Below are 25,000 nucleotides of genomic sequence, written 5' to 3'. Positions count from 1 at the left end.
CTGCTCTGACTGTCCCCACTTTCTCTGCCTCTGTCGCCAAGCATGGGGTGGAACATTACATCCCAACGGTGGGCCCGCCAGTTTATGCACGGGCGCGCCGCCTGGATGCTGCTAAACTGGCAATAGCCAGGGAGGAGTTTGCCACAATGGAACGGCTCGGCATTGTGCGCCGGTCCAACAGTCCTTGGGCCTCCCCACTACACATGGTCCCCAAGGCGGACGGGAAGTGGCGTCCGTGTGGTGATTTCCGTCACCTAAATAACATCACCACTCATGACCGGTACCCAGTGCCACATATCCAGGATTTCTCTGCTCACCTGGCGGGCGCCACCATTTTTTCTAAAATAGATTTGGTGCGTGGCTACCACCAGGTACCGGTCCATCCGCTCGACGTGCCCAAGACTGCCATTATCACCCCGTTTGGACTGTTTGAATTCCTGCGGATGCCATTCGGCCTTAAAGGGGCAGCGCAAACATTCCAGCGGCTGATGGACTCTGTGCTGCGAGGCCTGTCATTTTTGTTTATTTATCTGGACGACATCCTGGTAGCCAGTGCATCGGTGGAGGAGCATCGGGGACATCTCCGTCAACTGTTCGAGCGGCTCAACGAGCATGGGCTGATCGTGAACCCGGCCAAATGTCAGTTTGGCCTGCCGGCCATGGATTTCCTGGGCCACCATGTCTCTTCCCAGGGGGCTGTTCCTCTACCCGCCAAGGTGGAGGCAATTGCTGCTTTCCCCCGCCCCCTCACCATCAAACCTCTCCAGGAGTTCCTGGGGATGGTTAATTTTTACAATAGGTTTATAGCCCATGCGGCTCACCTGATGAGACCTCTGTACGAGGCGTTGAAGGGGAAGAGAGCCAACGATGACGTGGGCTGGTCCCCGGAGCGGGTCCAGGCATTTGAGGGCTCTAAGGCTGCCCTTGCCAACGCTGCCATGCTGGCACACCCATCTCTTGCTGCTCCTATAGCCCTCACCACCGATGCCTCCGATTATGCAGTAGGTGCGGTGTGCGAGCAGTGGGTGGCTGGCGCCTGGCAGCCTCTGGCCTTCAGTAGGAAGCTACGCGACAACGAGAGGAAGTATAGTACATTCGACAGGGAGCTCCTGGCCCTCTTCCTCGCCATACGTCACTTCAGGTTCTTGCTGGAGAGCCGCAAGTTCACAGTTTTTGTCGACCACAAGCCCCTAACGTTTGCCATGGCCAAGACCACGGAGCCATGGTCGGGGCGGCAGCAGCGCCAACTTTCCGCCATATCGGAGTTCACTACCGACATCCAGCATGTAGCCGGTAAAGACAACCAGGTGGCGGACTGCCTCTCCCGGGCGCGCGTCAGTCCTGTGCACCTGGGCATCGACTATGTTGCCATGGCTGCTGACCAGCTTACCGACTCAGACCTTCAGGCGTTCAGGACGGCTGTGACAGGACTTCGACTTGAGGATGTGGTGTTTCACGACTGCGGCGCCACGCTCCTCTGTGACGTCTCCACTGGCCAGCCCCGCCCTATGGTTCCAACTGACTGGCGCCACCGGGTATTTGACACCATTCATGCCCTTTCACACCCTGGGGTAAAGGCGTCGGTCAAGCTGGTAGCGGCCAAGTTCGTCTGGCCGGGCCTTAGGAAGGACGTCAAAGTATGGGCGGCCTCCTGTGTGGCGTGCCAGCGTGCCAAGGTACATCGTCACACTAAGGCCCCCCTGGAGCCGTTTCTCATTCCAGAGAGGCGGTTTGACCATGTCCACGTGGACCTGGTGGGCCCACTTCCCCCGTCTCAGGGTTTCACACACCTCCTCACTATGGTGGACAGAACCACCAGGTGGCCGGAGGTTGTTCCCCTGTCATCAACAACGGCTGCAGAGGTGGCTCGGGCGTTTATCTTCGGCTGGGTCACTCGGTTTGGCACACCATTGGACCTGACTTCGGACAGGGGATCCCAGTTCACTTCTGAGCTGTGGAGCACCGTGGCTGAGAGACTTGGGGTGAAACTCCATCGTACCACAGCATACAACCCAAAGGCCAACGGCATGTGTGAGCGTTTTCACAGATCCATGAAGGCCGCTCTCCGGGCCACGCTCACAGATGGCAACTGGGTCGACCGTCTTCCGTGGGTCATGTTGGGCCTGCGTACTGCCCCTAAAGAAGACCTGCAGGCCTCTTCAGCCGAATTGGTTTTTGGTCAACCGCTGAGGGTCCCAGGGGAGTTCCTTCCTGGTTCCTCTGCCCCTTGGTCCACTACAGCTCACCGATCTGCCTTCCAGGACGCAGCAAGGGTGTTTGCCCCAGTTCCCACACATCACTGCCTTCCCCAGTCCTACATTCCTAAGGACCTGATGACTGCGAGGTATGTGTTCATCCGTCATGATGCCCACCGTTCTCCACTGCAGGCTCCCTATGACGGGCCCTTCCGCGTCCTCGAGCCGGGCCCCAAGTACTTTGTGGTGGACATGGGGGGGAATAAGGAGCAGATCTCAGTCGATCGTCTTAAGCCTGCTCATGTGGTCCCAAATGGGCCAGTGGAGCTGGCTCAGCCCCGGCGCCGGGGCCGGCCACCCAAGTTTTCCCCTGTCCCATGCCCTCCGGCCGTTGTTACCCCTACCTTTCCACCGACGAAGCCTCGGCGGCGGCGGGGACGGCCCCCTGCCCCTACCCTTACCCTTTCCCCTTCCACGTTCCCTGTGACTGTTAAATACAGTCGTTATGGCCGCGTGGTCAGACCTCCTAAAAGAGACTGAAGACACTGGGTGCACTGTTTTTGGGGGTTTGTTGTGTTCAGTTCCGTTTGTTTGGTGTTGCACTGAATGTCAATTCTGAATGTTCGGGGGGGGCCTGTGTGGTGGACACTAGATGGAGGTGTCTCACTTCAGAATGGACACTGATTGAGTGACAGGAGGGAGTTGACTTAAGGGTGTGGCTGTACCTTGGTTCTGTTGGTTTTGTTTGGAAGTAAAGTTCAGAGACTCGATACTCCGTCTGCTCGTCTCATTGATTCACTTCCACAATGTTCAATTATCTTAAAGGGGAACTCCAACATTTTGGGAAATTAGCTTATTTAACATCTTCCCTGGAGTTAGACAATAAGATACATACCTTTTTTGTCTCTGTGTGTGCATTTTAGCTTTGGGAATAGACTCTCCGTTAGCATAGCTTAGCTTCATCACTGGAAGTGAGGCAGGACAGTAGCCTTACAGTGCCTTACAGTGTATTGCAAGGTCTGACATTGACCAAACTTGATATGCATGACCTTGGTGGGCTCTAGGTCAACTCCTGAAAAGGGGGTCAATGTCAGACTTTGCAATCAAAAGTTAGGGGGCTAATAACCCTTGCCATAATTTCAGTGCGCCCCCTAACTTTTGATTGCAAGGTCTGACATTGACCCCCTTTTCAGGAGTTGACCTAGAGCCCACCAAGGTCATGCATATCAAATTTTGTCAATGTTAGACCTTGCAATACACTGTAAGGCACTGTAAGGCTACTGTCCTGCCTCACTTCCAGTGATGAAGCTAAGCTATGCTAACGGAGTGTCTATTCCCAAAGCTAAAATGCACGCACAGAGACAAAAAAGGTATGTATTTTCTTGTCTAACTCCAGGGAAGATGTTAAATAAGCTAATTTCCCAAAATGTTGGAGTTCCCCTTTAAGGTACAATACCTGAAATGAAAATGTGTGTGTCTGTGTGTGTGTGTCCAGCCAACCAGGTAACATGGCAGAAAAAAGAAAGAATACAGACATCAGAGCATTTTTCAGTACACCAAAACGCAAAGTAAGAACCCTAGTAGCCTAATAGCTCAAAGACTTAAAGGGCAGGCTCCACAAATAATGGATTGCACGGTGTTAATTGCACCCTTACTTACAATTCATTATGAATTGTAAATGGGGGACCCTGATGTAAACAAAACAAAAGTCTTTCTCTGGTCTGCATTGAGCCGTACTATATTGTACCCATTCTGCAATATGTTAATAACATTTTTAATCAATCAATAACAGATTGCAGAATGGGTACAGTACAGTACGGCTCAATACACAAAATTGTTAAGGAAAATAGGCTATATTTAAAGCAGACCCTGTTATTGTTCCTTGTTGGTATTTTTTCTCTCTTTCTTATTAAAAACTTGGCCTATTTGAAAGGAGATTGATTTAATAAAAATAAAAGAGCGAAAAATCAATATACAGTATATATACATTATATATATATATATATATATATATATATATTAATATATTATTATTATTATTATAGTAATTGGCTATCATACTGCAATATAAACTGAGTTTTATAGTGAAAAGAGCAGCTTTATTGGTCAAGATTGAAGGCTCTATATTGCAGGAAATTGCACGTACAGGTTCATTAAATGAAAAGAATATCTGCCGTGGAGGCGGTCGTGCCGGACCCCCTCCAAACCACCCCTTGCCTGTCCAAAAAAAAAAGAAAAGAAACAAAAAGTTAAAATAAAAAAATGTGCACCCCCACTTTCAACTATAACTAGGCGGCCATGTCCGCTTCCATTCATTTGTTCCTTTAAAGAAAACACACACTTTTGCTTTTTTTATGGGAGAATCAGCTTAGAGGCCTGTAGGTGGGCCAGTGTCGATGGACGGGGATTTGAAAGCACACAGAACGCTCCTCTTTCAGCGAACACATCTCTCAGGGCTCCCATGTGCAGAACATCAGTGTGTTTTAATCCATCTCTCTCTCTCCAGCCAAGCATCTCACTCAATCAAATGAGTCACCCTCCCCCTTCAGAGCGGGAGGGCGGGAGCATCAGCGTCTTTGACAATAAACCTTTAGGGTTGATTTGAAAAAAATCGCTTGTTAAAACGTACAGTGTTGAAATAGTCTTTCGGCGATTGGTAGTGACACAACTTATACGGAACACAATTTGTACTGCTCCCTTCTGTTCCGTTCAGAGTGATTACATGGTGGAATTTAAATGTGCCACACACGAGAAGCACGAGAAGTTTGGCACTGTTAGACGAACAATTCCACTTCTTGTTGACTGCTAGGAGTGTATCCCGTTACCTCAGAACCATACAAGTGCATTTGAGGTTTTCAGTGTAACAACCCCAGTCCAAGCTACAACAGTCTGCATTCCATTAACAATTGTTTGTATTGAGCCATATTGTATTGTACCCATTATGCAATATGTTAAATAAAGTTTACATCCATTCATTCTGCTAGCATTACCACTGGCTAACATGAGCTAGCATTAGCTATCAGACCCTGTTAGCTCAAAGCTCCTCTTTCAACTTAACAAGCATTAAACAAAAAGGCCCAGTCATCTATTCACCTTTGTTTAATACACACAGCGTTGTCTCTAATGTTATCTAACTATTAATAGCTCCCGATATCATCAGTTTGGTGCTGGCTAACTAGCGTGAGCTAACGTTAGCTTCTAGCCACAATGCTATATTGTTATAATGGCATATTCCATTGACGTTAGCATGCAGCTAACTGTAGCTACCGATCTTTTTTTAGACTAAACTATCCGCTCTTGGTGGTCACTTGTGTTGATGTTCGTTTTGTTTCATCAACATATGACAGGCAGAACACACAGTGAATGTATCCGTTTTTTTTATTGCACTTTTATTAGGCTTTGCTGAAAAAGAATTGCTGCATTGAGTAAATAGGCAAGATGGTGGCGCCCATAGGCGCCTGCCTTGTTGACATTTTCTTTGCTGGAGCTTCCAGGAAGTGTATTGGCACATTCAAGTTATGATTGGTTGAAATTGACTTCATGTTCGCCACCTACTGCTTTGGCAGTGTACTACATCACTGTGCCCAGGTGACAAAAACGAAAGTGTGACTCGAGGCTGCGACGTTGCGGCGAAACTCATATGACAATGAAACGAAAATGAAACGAAAGGTGTAACCGCCGCTTTAGAGTGTTGTGTTCATTCATAGTCAAAGACAGCAGAGGCTGAGTACTTTCTTATCTAAAGATGGTAACTTAGAGTGTTGTGTTCATTCATAGTTAACTAAAGGTAGTAGAGGCTGAGTACTTTCTTATCTAAAGATGGTAACTTAGAGTGTTGTGTTCATTCATAGTTAACTAAAGGCAGTAGAGGTTGAGTACTTTATTACCTAAAGATGGTAACTTAGTGTGTTGTGTTCATTCATAGTTAAAGGCAGTAGAGGTTGAGTATGTTATTATCTAAAGATGGTAACTTAGTGTGTTGTGTTCATTCATAGTTAAAGGCAGTAGAGGTTGGGTACTTTATTATCTAAAGATGGTAAGTTAGAGTGTTGTGTTCATTCATAGTTAAAGGCAGTAGAGGTTGAGTACTTTATTATCTAAATATGGTAAGTTAGAGTGTTGTGTTCATTCATAGTTAAAGGCAGTAGAGGTTGAGTACTTTATTATCTAAAGATGGTCAGTTAGAGTGGTGTGTTCATTCATAGTTGTACGGTTCTTCAGTTCAATGGTTCCATTGTAAGTCATTTGGATAGAAGTGTCAACTAGATCAGGGGTTCCCAAACTTTTCAGGCCGCGACCCAAAAATAACGGGGTCAGAGAGCCGCGACCCCCACAATTATAGGAGGTAAACATTATTATAATTTTATTTTTTTTTATAGATGGAAATGTATGGTTGAAACATGCACACGTTCAAACGCACACACACTAATAAGCATTGGAGGCTTTTAACCAGGGCCGGACTGGGGAAATCATTCAGGCCAGGAAATATAGTGCAAAATATAGCCCCAGTCAGGCCACTCATTAAGCAGGGGGTCTGGGGGTCCCCCACCAGGACATTTCTTGTTACAAAGACTTCATTTCCTGCATTCTGGTGCAGGCATTTTTTTTATTGGTACCCTTTAAATGCCAGTGTTTGTGATGGCATCACAAATTATTGTTAAAAAACAGGCTAGCATATGTGGAAATGGCTATGGGGCGACAATAATATGTACATGAGGCATGGTTTCCGTCTGTGGCCTTGCTCTGCTGGCAGCGTTTTATTCACATTGACTCATACCACAACAGCTCATGTGTGCTCCTCTCCGGGAGAGGCATTTGTGGGAAGAAGAAAAAATAGGAGGGAGCCAAGTCTTATATACTTCCAACCTGGCGTAGATTGTAGAAGCTCCGCCTATAGTGCCCTCCAGTGGACACAGATATATATGCAGTCATGGGAGCAGTAGAGGACAGTTACAGTTAGTTACAACCATACATACACCCTCTAGATTCAACACTCCCACTTATGGTTACTTAGTACACTGTATGAACTCTTCAAAACAATTTACAAAGAAAATAATACAGTCTTAAAACATCAAAAAGAGTATGACAGTCAATATTTACACACCAAACATGACCTCTGCAAATCTCCTCAGTTTCAATTTTGAAGCAGGCTTCGTTATAGCGTCTGCTACCATGTCATCTGTTGGACAATAAACCAGTGTCATCCTTTCTTCTCTGATGACAGATCTGATGAAATGGTACTTTATATCCATATGCTTACACCTCTGTCGACATACAGGGTTTCTCACAATGGCAATAGTACCCTGGTTGTCCTCATAAACAACAGTTTTCTTATATACATAGTTATACATCCCTCCGAGCAGTTGTTCTAGATAAATACACTCCTGTATCGTCATGGCCAGAGCCATGTATTCGGCTTCACAAGTTGACAGTGCCACTGTGGGCTGCTTCTTTGTTTTCCATGAAACCAGTGAGCTGTTTGTGTTTAAACTAACACAGTATCCAGTCGTACTCCTTCTAATTCTGTAAGCATAATACAAGTCATATCACCCACACGATATATGCTCTGTGTCCAGAGCATGTATGCTTTTCATTCATTTAAGACACATTATTGCAAGGGTTTTGTAATACACATACACCCTGGTCTCATTGCAATGCGTTTTTTATTCTTTCTTATACAGTAGGAAGGGGGAATAACGTTAGGTTATGGCTATAACCAAGTTCTATTAGTTAGGGGTGACGCTTGGCATCACTACTGCACTCCCTCGCGTACATGCACGCGCACTGAATAAATTCCACAAATGTACCTTTAATACCAGTATTAGTCTGACCACACCCCTCATCAGCTTACCTTCATAAGCAGGTGTGTGGTCACCTGCTCTCCTCCTACCCAAGCTTTCACCACAAGGTGAGGTCAAGGGCTGCAGCGGCCGTCTGATGCCAAGCGTCACCCCTAACTAACAGAACTTGGTTATAGCCATAACCTAACGTTCTGTTCCGTTAGGGGCTCTGCTTGGCATCACTACTGCACAAAGGGAGGCCAAGCGGAGCCGCTGGCTGACAAATACACCCCGCTGACAGCCCCCCACAACCATCAGAACAGGGAGGGCCGAGCCCCCCCGACCCCCCCTAATGGAGGGCATCCCCCCTATTAGGGGCTTCACGAGAGGGCGACGGACCCGACCGTGCGAAGAGGCACTCAAGCAACCCAACGCACAGGGTGAGCAGACCGTGGCTTGACCCCACGACTACACCCACGCACAACCCGCATGCCACCCGGGAACGAACGTAGGAAACAACCTCGTCACTGCCCCCAGAATCACGGGGTCAAGGGCAAACACAACCCCGTGGCAAGGCCGTAGCAGCGGAGCGCGAAGGAAGACCCAGACCCACCAAAAGGACTGGACTCCCTGGAATGGGGGCCCGGAGAAGTCCATGATGCCAGCATCAAGACCCCACCAGGTGGGCACCTAGTGACCCCGCCCCCCACATCGCCAGCGCATTCGGACAAAGGCCCCTCAGGCGAGCGGGCTCTGTCCTCCCCAACAGCACACCGCCTGGAACACAGGCCCTGCAACAGGCAGACAGCATGGTCATAACACACAAAAGTTAACCAAGGAAGCAGGCAGCGCACCGGGGAAAAAGACCAGGCAACAGGCTGTCAACCCAAGCCTGGAAACTGCGGACGAGGCAGGCGCCAGAAAGGACAGCTGAAAACAGCCGCCCCGGCGGAAGGGGCGTAAACTGGCGTTGTCGCATAACCAAGCCTTTAAACAGCATGTCAGAAGCGGGATCCTTAGACCACTCGACCCCTGACAGCTGCTCACAGAAAAAGCCCATACGATCGGCAGACGTCATGAACGTGCAGGGGCACCCTCAACCGGAGAACCGGGAGTTGACACTGCAGCAACACACCAGAGAACCAACCACCCAGGCATCACCCCATGCAATGGTTGGTCCCATAACCCCCAGGAAAGAAACCCCAAAACACACCTGCGGCACCGCCGCAGCCCGCGTTCTGGTTTCCAACAGGGCTATCCCGGGCCTACGGGTCAACGAGCATCACCCCGGACCGGGCCCGGTGATACAGGGAGCACAGGGTCCCCCGAGGAGGTTAAAACCACCCCAACAGGCCCCTCAGCGTCAAACGCAAGAGAAGAGCGTAAAAAATGGAAGACCAGCCCCAGCACCCCGCACTCGGTATTCCCAGGAGGTCACCCAACCAAGTACCAACCAAGACCAACCCGCACAGCGGCCGAGATCCGACGAGATCGGACGCGTACAGGTCGGCACGGCCGTAAGCCATTACGACAGTGCAGAATACAACGCACCTAACAAGGGTCCCATAACGCTCAACCCTGTGACACCCGGATCGACCCAGCATTTTTCCCCCTGAAAAAACCCCAAGTCCCTCAGGGTACCAGAACAGCAGATCTGCATCCCCAGCGGACAACGGGTGCAACTGGACTGGACCAGCGCGACCAGAACCAGTCCCGTGCCCTAATCACGCCGACCTGCCAACCCCAGGAGAAGGGGCAGATATGCGTGTTTGATCCCAACATAAAAAAGAAGGCGCCACCCAGACGTGTCGGTATGAACCGCGCCCGGTGGCCCACCCCTAGGGCGTGAGACCCTTCCCCATATGTCCAGACCCATTCCGTCATCATCCCCTGACATGAACGGGAACCCATCGACAACACACAGGGTGTCGGAAGAGGAAAAAACCCCCATCCCAATTGCTCCATAAAAACGCTGTTTCACCCAAGCAATCAAGGCGCGCTAGTCAGCCAATGGCCCAAAAGCACATCCTGAGCCAGCACTATGTGTGCATTTGGACATACCCACATCAACAACAGGTCGTTTAGACCACCATATTGAATCCCCAAGACGCCCAGGGAAACGACAAGAGGGGCGAGATGCAATCAACTCCATGAATGAATGAATGAAAAAATTTACCCAACAGACTGCAGAAAAGGGTACAACCCAGTACGGCAATACACACAACAGGTTAAGGGGAGGCAGACCTGAGAAAGACGTTTAGTCTTGTTACCATCAGGGACCCTCATTTCCAATCCATCAAAACACATTCAACTCTTTATACAAATAAAGAAAAGGCATCACCCGTGTGACCCAATCTGCACAGCTGGGAGTAAAAAACCCTGTTTTTCACATGATTTCAATCCAGTCACTCCTTTTAATCAGAGTGTAAGACCAGACCCTCCCAGAAACACCTTCCCACATTAAGACACCAGCTCATGGAAGGCGTCGCCATAGCAACAACGCTACAACGGGCGGGGAAAACCTACCGGATCCTGTCATGTAACAGGAGTCGGTAGAATACCCCCCCCCCCCCCTGTCAAGCACTGGCTTGGCCCTGACTGGCTCAGCAGAAAAGATCAAAAATCCCCTAAACCAATCAAGTGGGGAAGGAGGGGTTTATTCGACACCCCCTCCCGAAACACACCCTTTATCCCTACACACAGAAAAACAACCGTAGCCATCTTGAAAAACCTCCGGTAGAAAACAAAGCATAGCGAAGCTAATACAATGCCCGCTACCCACAAAAAGTGTAAAAGGTTTTACAACAAAACACAAGTCGCCTGTGCGTGAATCCTATACCCGTTGCCTATGTCATACATAGGAAAAATACGCTGAACGAGAGTAAGCGGCTAGGCCGTGAAATGTGTGCGTCCGAGTATTACTGCAACTAAACAACACAGCATTGTGAAAACACATATACTTAGTCAAAGCAATGGAATAACACCAGTTCTAGCTGCATGTGGAGCATCAAGCTAAATAGAACCTATTACCGAGTGTACGTTGCAGACCTTGCTTAACCTCGTAATCACAACACAACTCACCCCACAACATAAAAAAGGGCAGATTCATATATACACAGCCCCACCATATGATTTGTTTGAAGAAACACACAGTTTGTTCGGCCAAAACACAGTCCCCCTCCGTCGGGGAACTTTCTTTATTATTACTAATTAAATAATGTGTAAGGCACAAAATCACAGAGGGGCCGGGGAGGGTGTAGGGGAGGGGACACAGAGGGGAAAAAGTCACTCTTAACGGCGTCTGCCACCTCGCGCCGCTCGAGTCTTGCCACCCCGGGGAGCCCCGGAGGGACGGTAGGTTACAGTCTGCTGGACACGACGTTCCCTACCGTCTCCTCCGGTCTGGGATGGGCCGGCAGTGGCAGAAGCGCCGTTTCGTCCCCTGGCCCTCTTGGCAGGGCCAGCAGCGGCGGCGGAGGCAGTGGTAGCGGCGACGGAGACAGCTCGACGTCGCGGAAGCCTTCTGCCTCCACCGGCAAGGACGGGAGGCGGAAAATGGGGTTGGAGGATGGATCTCTCCTCTGCCATCTCTCTGCACGTTGAGGTCATCAACCGCAGGGCCTTCCCGAACAGGCCAGCGTCGGAGAGGGCGGCCGTCAGAAGAGGAGCTCTCTTCTTCTCTGGCACACGGGCCTGCTCCAGCCAAAGGTGACGCTGGCCTAGGGTGGCCAGGGCGCGCACTTTCCCCATGGCTATGGCCAGCACCTGGGAAAGATGCAGGACAGCTCCCGCAGCCTGGGTGATCTGATCGCATTTCACCTCGGTCAGATCCGTGCCGCCCGTCATTATCCCCGATACAAATCTAGCCAGGTGGGCGATGTTAGACGCCGCAGCCAGCGATTGTGTACCAGCGATAAATGACTGGTCACCCCAATAAGCCAATCGCCTAGCCGATTTCCCCTGGAGGACCGGCTTGCACAGTGGCTCCCACACCATATCCGGACAGAGGAGCGCGGCCATCGGACTGTCAAGCCGAGGCACGCCCTCCCCCATACCTTTGACCAACCCTGCTACCCGCATAACCGGTACATAGGTAGGAGTTAGTCCCATGATGTTGGCCACCGCCTGACCCCGACGAACATAGGCCCCCATCGATGGGAAAAATGGGTAGACAACGTCCACCCCTCTCACTGGGGGACGCTGCCAGGGATGGCCTATGAGGTCATCAGGGACAGGTGCAGGCAATGGCAGCGGCAGCGGCACACCGTTTGCGGTAGCGGCTACCGCCATGAGCTCGGGAAACAAGGCCCGCAGTTCCCCCTGCGAACCTTCCTCCACCGACCCCGCATCCCTCACATACAGCAGGCTGCGACTGGTCAAGGAGCCACAATCCGATGCGGCCGACAATAGGGCATCCTGCTAATGAGGCCAAGGTGGTTCCTCGACATCCTCGAACAGGGCGCCCCATGGAGCCATTTCCCCCCCCTCCGGAGTCTCCTGAGGAGGGATACTCTCCTCCACGGGGCCATCAAACAAAAATCCGTCCGCCTCGTCCATGAAGTCCTCAGTCTCCATCGGAAATCCCGAGCCGGACGCATCTTCTCTGGTCTCCAGCAGCTCCCCAAACCCAGGCCGTTCGCGTCTGCACGCCACCATCTTGCGACGCGAGCGAGCAGACGCGAAAAGTTTGCGTCACAAATCCTCCGGCTCCAGAACAACCCCCCGTTCACCAACGGGCGATTCCCCAGAACCAGAGGAACCAGAGTCGAGATCAGGCCATCGCCGGAGCGACGGCACCGACCCCTCGGCTCTTCGGTGAGGAAAACTATCCACCGGCAGTCTCCCGGGCTGGGTCGGCAACCACGAGAGTGGCAACAGCCCAGCACCGAGGCGCACAACGGAGGCGGGAATGGAGAACCGGTGGTGAAGAGTAGGTCTAGCGGGTCTACTCTCCGCGGAATACATTATGACCCAAACCTTTTCTTGTACAACGAAAGTGAGAGAAGAAAAGATTAAGCACAATGTAAACCAGTCACAACTCTTTTCAACTAACAACACGTCAAGTGGGGTACTACCGAGGCACTTCCTTGTGGTGAAAGCGAGAAGGAGGAGAGCAGGTGACCACACACCTGCTTATGAAGGTAAGCTGATGAGGGGTGTGGTCAGACTAATACTGGTATTAAAGGTACATTTGTGGAATTTATTCAGTGCGCGTGCACGTACGCGAGGGAGTGCAGTAGTGATGCCAAGCAGAGCCCCTAACGGAACAGAACACTATATCGTGGGTGTTCATATGACTTGTATTCTGCTTACAGCTTTGAAATTCCACTTGTTTCGTTTAATGTAAAGCCTTTTAAATATAATCAAAACGTTCCAGTGTTTCTGCGGTCTGTGCGCAAAATAATAACGAGTTGAGCTATACGCGGAGCGCAGTCAGTCAGTACACCCTGTATATTCCGATAACGCTATATAAACCATGCTGCATTCATTCTGAGAGAAAATACCTATTATTCCAAATGCTATTTATAGGGTTTTGACCATAATTACACTACTGTTGCTATTTTACAATGAACTATAATGAATTACGGTTCATACAGAACATGCCAGTGTTGAAACTAATGCACAGAAGCTTATTTCCTTGTTGTAATAATATATTCTACCAACGGGCGCCAGCTACGCATGGTCCGACCTGTGCTTAAATATACGCACAAAGTCAAGCACAAGTTAAAATTGATAAATCCCACACTTTGCTTAGAAATGATCGTACGCACAGGTTATGCACATATCTGTGCGTATGCCACGTTGATAAATGAGGGCCCTGGAATGTTGTTTGGAGGAGCATTATATAGTTAAAAGGGGGGGAGGTGGTCCCATTTGATAGGTCAAATGGGGGGGGGGAACACATGATTGGGGAGAAAGGGGAGGGGAATGTCTTTACATGAGGGAGTTGGGGAATCATTATATTATTCCACAGTTACTCACTTTTCTCTTCATAATGTGGGTGAGATTAATGTATTGGGGGATGTCTTTACATGAGAGAGTTGGGGAATCATTATATTATTCCACAGTTACTCACTTTTCTCTTCATAATGTGGGTGAGATTAATGTATAATACACCAGGATTATTTGGAACAGGTAAAATATTGAAAAGTGAATATATATATGGTAAAAGAATGGGATCGATGTAATCCATCGGTTATCAGATAATGAATGAAATAGAAAACAATTAAAATAATGAAAATTTTGGCCAATGTGATCTGTTGGTTGGCATAACAGTTTAAAATAGAACTATTTACATACATGATTCATGACATGATTGACTGGACTAAAGTCTGTGTTATTTTGATATCAGGGATGTGGGAATATCACCCTTTTCTTTTATTAATAATGGTCTGATTTAGCCACTCAAATACCTATAATATGAGTGGTCCTCAACTCTGATATCAAACAACAATTAACATACTCATTAGAAGCTATAGCTGTGCACATATCTGGCATACCTCCAGTCGCTCATGTCGTGACTCAGACATTTAAGTGGTAACTATGTGTCTTCATGATAATATCTATGGGAGTTAAGATCATTAATACTCAACCATTTAACCACATAAGATCATGGTCGCACACATACATATTAATAAACTAATTGAACACATGTGGACCCTGTCTCTGTGTGGTCAGAGTGCACAGGGTGAAAACACAAAATCGTGTGCATAATTATCAGGAATAGGATTTACAAATAGGCATTAACCTAGTGGCTAATGTATAAAAACCATTTAAAAACCGTTAACCTAGTGGTTTGTATAAAAAACTGATATAAAAGGTGATTATGATAATCGTTGCATTGTTCTAGTATTTTGCTGTGGTGCATACTATCAATGGTCAAAACAAAACTTGGTGTCTTGGAACAAACCAACTGGTTCTGTCCTGTTTAACAATATAATTTGCAATGTGACTCTGTGATCATTCCTTATTGTTATTATAAAATTGGTTAATGCAATCTTACTGATTGTATTTCATCATATTCTTAGTTAATAATTTTCCAGATACATATGAACTTTGTGAAACAGTTCTTGTTTGTGAAGGCATGAATCTGACAGATGTTGCTTCGCTGTTGACAAGCTGTTCTCTGCCAGGGGTGCGTCCTTCTGTGGTGGTCTTGATGTGTGTTGAATGTATCGTACATTCAGTTGATGTTTCTGTGAGTCTGGCATGTGGCAGCGCCAGAAAGTAAGACAGTAATCTAAAAAAAATAACAATGTGAACAATATGTGCTAGGCCTGTTTTACTGCAAGTGTTTAGGCGTTTCTCGTGTGTTCAGGTCCCCCTCCACTCCTTGTGTATCTCGTCAAAGGTCACAGGGTTATTGGGAGTGGTGGGGTGGTCGTCCACGGGGACGCTGTAGATTCCCCTCCCGGAGCCTGTGTTGCTCTTCATCTGCTGCTGTGCTCACGCTTGGCCTTTATCAGGCCCAGAGACATGGTCGGCCTTCCGTTCCTTGTTATCGCGGTACCACTTAGTGGAGGGCGAAGGTTTGCCGGTGTAGTGGCCAGTCAGTAGGACGCTCTCTCAGGTTGTGTCCGCAGCTTGGCGGTGTCCTTCGTGGTCCTCTGCTGTTGTGGGTTGTTCAGGTCTCTGGGTTGTGTTCCTCTCTGCCTGGTCCCGCCGTCGTTCGTTGTTCAGGTCACGCGTCGTCTCACTCGTCCTGTCCTCTCACCAATTTATGATCTGAGGATGATGAAAACTGCCTTAGAAAACCTCCCCACATAAATGGTTCAACGCCTTTCTGCTAAAGAGCGTGCGCTTAAGGCTTTTTGAAAATATGTTGAAGCTTGTGAGAGAGAAAGGCTTGCTATATAATGATATGATAGAGACACTCTCAAAGGATGAAAGTCTCCTATCTGAAAACGGCTTAGTTACTATTTTAGATCATATGAATGGTAATTTAAATTTTTAGCACACCTGTTATGCTTATACACTGTAATAGTGGATGTTACGGCTTTTAAGCTGAAAAATCATAAGTGTTTAGAAACTTCAAGTTTCAAGTTTCTTTAATAGTTGTCATACAGAAGTACAGAATACTTTCATACAAAATGCTTCTTACTGTTACGCTCCAGAGACTGTGCTAGACAAGATAGTATCAAATAACATAGTATAGCATGTAATTTAGAAGTAGAAAATGAGGTCACAGTGTTCAGTATAGACATATGTACAATGTTCGATGCAGAATAGACGTATCTGAGTTACCATATAATATACAATACTATGCAGTGTACTAATGTACAGTACTATATAGTGCAAAGCAGAAATGGGATGAGGTACAATTTAGGTACAATTTACAGTAAGGTGTACGAGTTGTAGTGCAATCCTTCATCAATAAATATAAAGTGTGGGGAGTGGGTGCTACAGTGTGTTTGTTTAAAGTGGGTGTGTGCTATAACGTGTGTGGAGTGGGTGCTACAGTGTGTTTGTTTAAAGTGAGTTTGTGCGTGTGGATGTGTGTGCTATGTGCGTTTGGTGGTTGTTGTTGTGTAGTGTTCATTGTTCGTTTAGCAGCCTGATGGCCTGGGGATAGAAGCTTCTTCTGAGTCTTTCTGTGCTCGCCTTGAGACTCCGGTATCGCTTGCCTGACCGCAGCAGTTCAAAGAGGCAGTTGTTCGGGTGACTGGAGTCTTTAATGATTCTCTTAGCCTTGCCCTTGCAACGCTTGTTGTAAATGTTCTGGAGGGTGGGGAGCCCCCCTCCAATTGTGCGTTCGGCTGCACGTGTCACTCTTTGTAGTCTGCTTCGGTCTTGTGCAGTGCTATTCCCAAACCAGGAGGTGATGTTGCCAGTCAAGATGCTCTCTATTGTACATGAGTAGAAGTTCTTAAGGATCTTCTGACTGACTTGGAACTTCCTTAGGCGCCTGAGGAAGTAGAGGCGTTGTCGTGCCTTCTTCACAACACTGTCAATGTGTGTGGTCCATGTCAAGTCCTCGGATATGTAGGCTCCGAGGTACTTAAAGCTGTTGACTCTCTCAACCGGTGCCCCGTCGATGCTGAGGGGGCTGTAGTCCTTGACCCCCGACCTCCTGAAGTCCACAATCATCTCCTTTGTTTTGCTGACGTTCAGGGAGAGGCTGTTTTCCTGGCACCATCCCGCCAGGACCTTGACCTCTTCCAGGTAGGCCCTCTCGTCGTTGGCAGAGATCAGGCCCACCACCACTGTGTCGTCAGCAAATTTGATGATTGTATTGCTACTCCGCTGAGCCACACAGTCGTGTGTGTACAGGGAGTAGAGGAGGGGACTCAGAACACAGCCCTGGGGGGCCCCTATGTTGAGGGTGATGGATGAGGAGGTGCAGTTGCCTGCTCTCACCACCTGGGGTCTGCCAGTCAGGAAGTCCAAGACCCACTGGCAGAGGTCATAGTTCAAGCCCAGGTCCCTGAGCTTGGCTATGAGTATGGAGGGGACTATGATATTGAATGCCGAGCTGTAGTCGATGAATAGCATTCTCACATAGTTCCCCTGCCTCTTGTCCAGGTGTGATGCTGCTGTGTGCAGCACATGGGCTATGGCGTCCTCCGTGGACCTGTTGGGGCGGTATGCAAATTGCAGGGGGTCCATGTTGATGGGGAGGGAGGAGCAGATGTAGCCCTTTACTAGCTTCTCAAAGCACTTCATAGCTATGGAGGTGAGAGCTACAGGGCGGTAGTCGTTGAGGCAAGCAGCCTTGGATTTTTTGGGTACAGGGATAATAGTGGACTTCTTCAGGCAGGTGGGGATGACAGCCTGTTCTAAGGACAGGTTAAATATGTCAGTGAATACTGGGGCCAGTTGGTCGGCACAGACTTTTAGGAGGCGGCCGGGGATGCCGTCCGGACCTGCTGCCTTCCTGATATTCACTTTTTTAAAGGTCCGCCTCACCTCATGCTCTGTTACCCTGAACACTGAGTCTCCATCAGCAGCAGACCCCCCCCCCCCCATTGCCGTGGCTTGTGGGCTGGTGTTGCATAGAAGGTACCTTGCATAGAAGGTATTGAGGTCATTTGCTAAGGAGATGTCACTGTTCAGTTTGAGGGAGGCGCCTTTGTAGTCTGTCATCGTTTTGAGCCCCTGCCACATAGCTCTAGAGTCAGCCTGTTCAAACTGGAGTTCAATTTTATCCTTGTAGCGTCGTTTGGCCTCTGTCACTGTCCTCCTTACGTTGTATCGCGCCACCTTGTGGTCATTTTAGATATTTAGATATTAACCATATTATCGGTGTTATGCACGCTTATATTATTGATAAAAAAGGTTACAACATGATCTGTAATATTCTTTAATACATTTTTATAATATACCCAACTGCGTTTTTTCTACCTCAAGGGTGTAATAATTGCTTTGAATGATTTTAAGTTCCTCCTTACAGTTATAGATGTTTAAAAATTAAAAATATTATCCAGTTGTGTAACTATCTTCAGCTCTGTGAACAGGATCCCTTTAAGACTTCGAAATGTTAGCACTGCTATGTAAACAATACCACTACCCCATAGCAACCAGAGGTGTAGGCCCCCTGCAGAGTTTGCTGATCCCCTTTTCTAAGTCTCTTTTTGGTTAAAAATGTCAGTTAAAATGTAATGCATGAAAACATTTTACCATTTGTTAGGACGTTGATCAAATCAAATCATATTTATTTGTAAGGTCCCACAATACATACATTAATGTCCCCTTGGGTCAAACACATCTTCTTTAAACAATTCAAGAAGAAGTATCACAATAAATCATGAATAAGCCATAAATACCATAAAGTCCACCAAATTTAAAATAAATGAATGCAACACAGTCATACATATCCTTGCAAAGGTATGTAAAAACCTAACAATATGACGAAAATGCACCTCAGACCCTTTCAAGGGGATCTCCCTTCTTAGATGTCGTTGATAGCAGTGTTGCACTAAAACAACCAAACAGTCAAACAGTTACAATAAAACATACCATCACATTTGTTATGTATAGAAAAGGTGTAATTCCCATAGCAGGAGTTGAACCCGCGCCTCCCTGTTGAAACCAGGGCATCCTTACCGCTAGACCATATGGGATTTTATGTGGTATACTGTACAAAACCTGTTTACACTCAGACGGGGCTCTGGGGTCGGATATTTATCTTTCTGTACACGTTTTTTAAGTGAAATATATTAGTAGAACTCTTTTTACATCATTCTACATAAGAGTTCCATGTTTTGATATTATAAATGAAATGCCTCATTGTTTTAAGGTGTTTCATACAAAATATAACCGATCCACTATACCTCCTGTAACAGGGTATACTGTATCGCTACCTAGGGCACTGTGAATCAGTCCAGATATTATACATAATTTTTTACACAAACAGCATCTTTATTGTGTGAACGATGCATAACTTTCATGTAGAAATAAGACAAGTCAACAATAGACCTATCAACCAGGCCATCACTGAAACAATATGAATTGTTTTTGTTAGTAGCCTATGTAAAACCCTGCATAGTGCTGGGAACTTTCGCACACGCATCTGACACATCCTGTATATTTGGATAATTGAATGTGTATGATACATTCCTATCTGTGACCATGATAATCACGGTAAAACCTAACATTGTATTATTTTCATGGTTATAATGAATAAAAATACATCTTTGTTTTAAGATGTTTCATGCTAAATGGTTCTTAAAGTGAATTTCCTTCAATAATCGGGACAAGGATCAAACAACCTCCGCCGGTAATACTTTTTTTTTCTGCAAATTAATAAATATTTCATTGGTATGTGTAGTATTGTATCAACAACTCTAATAAATAACGGCTTTGTGCTACTTTCATACATGTTAACCATGCTATACACTAACACATCTATGGTGAGTGAGTTAAAATGTATTTGCCTTAGAACTATCATCTTTGAGCTGTTTAAATATCTCCTATCGTGTGTAACTGTAGGATTTAATGCATATCGAAATATTGAGTATATTACACAATTATTTAGTGTGGCTAAAAAACTATTTTAACTAGACACTGTTCTGCAATGTAATTCAGAAATGTATTTGTTGTATAATATACCTTAGAACAGCTTAAAGAAAATACCTTTGGGGCTTGATTGTACTAAACTTAAAAAATACATCTGTATTGAAACACTTTGTTTTTACCTTATCATTGTGTAAACGTCTATTTTAACTGTATCGGTCAGTTTCATGATTTTAGATGTTTATAATTGACACTCAACTAATCAATAAAAAATCAGAATTCACTAGGATTATGTGATATCATGTTTTAACTTTTTACATTTACCAAAGTACATGTTTTCATATGACAATGATATAAATACAAACTGTCTATAGTAGATAAAAAAAAGGATAAAAGATTTTTGCATTGCTCTGTTTAGAACAATGCTGTTTGCAAATAGTCTGTTTTAGTTGTGTAGCACATTAGAGTTGCATTCTTGCATGACAATTGGTATACCTTTTACCAGGTAGTCATTTGAGATCATAGATCCCTTTTTTCTGAGCTAGACCTGGTCCAAATGACAGATAAAACATAAACAAACATCTAAAAATACACAAAAAGCAGATTGATAAAAAAAAAATGAAAAAAAGGCAAACGAGTCTAATCACTGTAATTACAACACCATACTGCATGTCTTACAAATGAGGGAGGTGTCATGGGGGGTGATATATGTCAACCCCTGACAAATTAGCATTATCCTCCTTCATGCAGAGATCCTTCTGACTATTGATTCAATCTAGTAAAAATAGTTAATTCCCCCTTTTAAAAACACCTCATACAATATCTTGAGTTTTCTTCGACTGCCACTTTTGTGTTGATTGAATATTTCATGCTGTGTGTAACTGTAGTTTGTAATACAGGTCCAAAATATTGAGAGCTTAAAGTTGCAGGGGCTTTCTTATTGTACCTGCAATTTTTTTTTAACTAGATGCTATTCTGTAAAGTACTTCAGAAATGTATTTGTTGTATACTGTATCTTAGAACAGCCATATGAGAGAGACCTTTGGGGCTTGATCTTGCTAAACTTCTAAAATACATCTGTAATGAAACACTCAACCAATAAACAAAAAATTCAGAATTCAATAGGATTATGTGTTATCACGTAACGAATAATAACACTATGCAACAATCATCAAATGCACTCACAACACACATACATCCAAACGCACACACTCACTTTAAATAAACAACACATTGCAGCACCCACTCTCCATACTTTAGAACACCTAAACACACTTTATATTTATTGGTAATGGATTTGCACTACACCCCATACCTGTGTACACCTTACTGTAAATTATGCCTAAATTGTACCTCACCCCCATTTCTGCTTTGTACTATATATTATTGTATATTAGTATTGCATATATTGTATATTGTATGGTAACTCATTTACTTCTATTCTGCATCGAACATTGTGTCTACGTGACTTCTAGTTTTACATGCTATACTATTTTATTTCATACTTATCTCTTGCCTAGCACAGTCTCTGGAGCATAGCAGAAAGAAGCATTTTGTATAAAAGTATTCTATACTTCTGTATGACAACTATTAAAGAAACTTGAAACTCATGTTTTTTACATTTACTGTAGTTTCTGCTAAATATCCTGCAACATGTTTTCAGGTGACAATGATATAATTGCATATTGTCTACAGTAGATAGAACGATTTTTGTAATACATTGTTTAGAACAATACTATTTGCAAATATTATGGCTGATTTACTTGTGTGTACCACAATATAGTTCCAATTCATGCATGAAAGATGCTATACCTTTTACCAAGTAGTCATTTGAGATCATTGACCCCTTTCTTAGCTAGACCTGGCTCCATATGACTGCAACAAGAAAGACCTTAAAATACACAGAACGCATACTGAGACATACACAAGGCAAAGTGGGTCCTGGGGTTACATTTGAGGTACAGCAAACTATATTGAATGGTCTCATTCTTTAAAAGGCCCTTAATATGAACTTTAAAATCAGATAGGGTGGTGAAGGGATGCAGTTTCAAAGTTTTTTTTTAAAAAGTCCTTTACAGACCTAGCTATCAGAGAACATGAAGGCCTTTCCCCCCAAACTCTGTGCTATTTTATGGTTACTGTGACCTATAAGTTTGATGTTATGTTGAGGTTTGAACCATGCTAAAAAGGGTAGTTGACCTATAAATGCATTATAAATACAGGTGTACCATTGAAACAGTCTATGGACAATCATGCTTTGAAGGGTGAGTGATCTATATCCAAAAATAAGTCTTAATTTATTCATTTAAGACATATGAAATACCCTATTGAAACAGTTAAAACAGCTTGGACAGACACATACACACATACAAATTACTCTTTTTGTTGTTTTGTATCACCAACATTGCTGTATTTGCAATCTGGTATGTCCTAAATGTATGGATGTAGCAGTACTGTCTATCTGTATGTCATGTATGCCATATAGGCCCTGATGAATTGAAAATGTAAACAAGACAAAAGTCTTTCTCTGATCTGTAAGCTCATAACCTTGTCAAAGACTTGAATATAGGGTACATTTATATCTTAATACATTGTATTCGTTTTACGAAATAAGAAATAAGAGATAATAACTGCAGCTATCTCTAATGTATGGTCACCACCGTGTCCCAAACAGTGAAATAGTTGGTATTACAACAATTACATTTACATTTAGTCATTTAGCTGACGCTTTTATCCAAATTATAATTATAATACAACTCTGTCAGCTGTGTAACAGTATTCATCAAAGTGCTGCATGTTATAGTGTAGGTTAGTTTATTAGGACAAATGCACGACTGTAAGGCTAGTTAGGAAACGGTCAGATTATGTTACAGCGACCCCTTCCATTGTGTGAACAAAAAATATGCTATGAGTATATGGTTCTACTGAGTTTTACTCTAAGTTTGCATGCCTTCCCTAAACTGCACGCCACCATGGGGTGTTTTAACACCTAAGAGGGCCCCAATTCACACCCCCACACACACACACACACAGACCCACACAGACATTTATTTTCAGCACAGCTCTTTAAGCTATCACATATAACTTTTATACGTAATCATATCTTCAAGTGTAATAATTAATGTGAACAATAATACATTATATGTAATGCAACCTTTTTTAAAAGAATCTATTTTAAATAATACGCTTCACCGGTTTTACAATGGTGGTTGTAATCAGCCCCTCACCCTTGTGAGGCAACCATCTAGGAGAACCTGGCCTCATGCATATAACTTAAACACAGCCCTGTCCCCCGTTGGCAAAACAGCATGCTGTAACAGGTTTCTATGATACTTTTGTTTATCTACACTTATATTTACCGAACACAAGTGTCTAAACACTCTCTTCCATGGGGCATTCTCCAAGAAACTAAAATATAGGCACATTACATTTGTATTTTTCTTAAAAAACAATCCTCCACACACACACACACACACACACACACACACACACACACACACACATACACACACACAAACACTACATATTACATACATACATACATACATACATACATACATACATACATACATACATACATACATACATACATACATACATACATACATACATACATACATACATACATACATACATACATACATGCATACATGCATACATACATACATACATACATACATACATACATACATACATACATACATACATACATACATACATACATACATACATACATACATACATACATACATACATACATACATACATACACCAGTGGCGAATTCTCAGGGCCTTCAAGGTATTCAGAGAAGGCCCTGTGAGCCTCAGAAGAAAGAAAATATGAATTTTAAAAATTACTTTTTTTATTTTTATTTTTTTATTTTTTTTAATCAAATGTATTAAAATAGTTTGTGTCGCTAATCTGTTAAAACCGCACTGTTTCACTCGCCATAGTTGTTTTCGACCCATTCACTGCGCATTAGAGCGTTTTTGTACAGGAGAAAATAACAGCCAATCGGAGATTTCTTTTCACAAGTCTCTGGGCAGACTTTCCTCCATCGGGTATTCTAGCTCGACCTGCCCAATAAACCTTAACAGGAGCCCAGGTGTGGAGTGACAGTTTGATCAGCCAATCACATTTGGAGCTGTAGTCAATGGGCGTAGTCTTTTAGATGCCAAAGTATTCTAGAGTCTGGCTGCGTCGGCCAATCGGAGCGCAAAACGGCAAACGCGGAACTTGCTACCTTAGTTAACTATCAAGCAAGACAACACGAGACAAACTGAAACATGGCAGCAGCAAATGATACCGTCGATGTTGTTGCGGATTTATTAACAGTTCCCTTTTCAAGAAGAACATTCAATGAAAAGATGGACATTATCAAAAAAGGCCGCCCAACCCCAGAAGGACTGGAAATCAGCCAGGCATCAAAGGCTGGTTACGAGCGACATTTCCAGGCTAGTAATTGGGAACGGTACCCCTGGATGACTGGCTCGGTTTCAGGGAAGAAGCTTTTCTGCTGGGAATGTTTGTTGTTTGGGACCGACAAGGGTGCGTGGAACTTTAGAGGCTTCGATAACCTTACCTGTTTAACAAAGTCTGCACAGAAGCATGAAGGCTCGGCAAGTCACCTTAAGGCAACAATTAGTCTGAAAACATTTGGAGACGCAAGGATTGATTTACAGCTGGATGAACAGAGACGGAGAGAAACAACGATGCACAACGAAAAGGTCAAAAAAAATCGGGATATTTTAAAACGGCTCATACACTGCGTGGTTTTCCTAGGGAAACAGGAGATGGCTTTCAGGGGCCATGATGAGAGTGGAACATCTTTGAACCGGGGGAATTACCTGGAGCTTTTGTCATTTTTAGCAGAATATGATCCAGCTTTGCACTACCATCTGACCACTTCCAAGGTATTTATTGGAACCTCAAGTCAAATACAGAACGATTTGATAAGTGCTGTTGCTGATGTGATGAATGACGAAATTAAAGAAGAAATAAGGAACGCGTCATGTGTAGCTCTAATGCTGGATGAAACGTCCGATGTGAGCAATGCTGCACAGCTGTCAATT

Source organism: Notolepis coatsorum (assembly GCF_963971535.1).
Source record: "Notolepis coatsorum genome assembly, chromosome: 4".
NCBI classification, from domain to species: Eukaryota; Metazoa; Chordata; class Actinopteri; order Aulopiformes; family Paralepididae; genus Notolepis; species Notolepis coatsorum.
The sequence above is the reverse complement of the archived record's forward strand: the minus strand, read 5'-3'. Positions refer to the sequence as shown.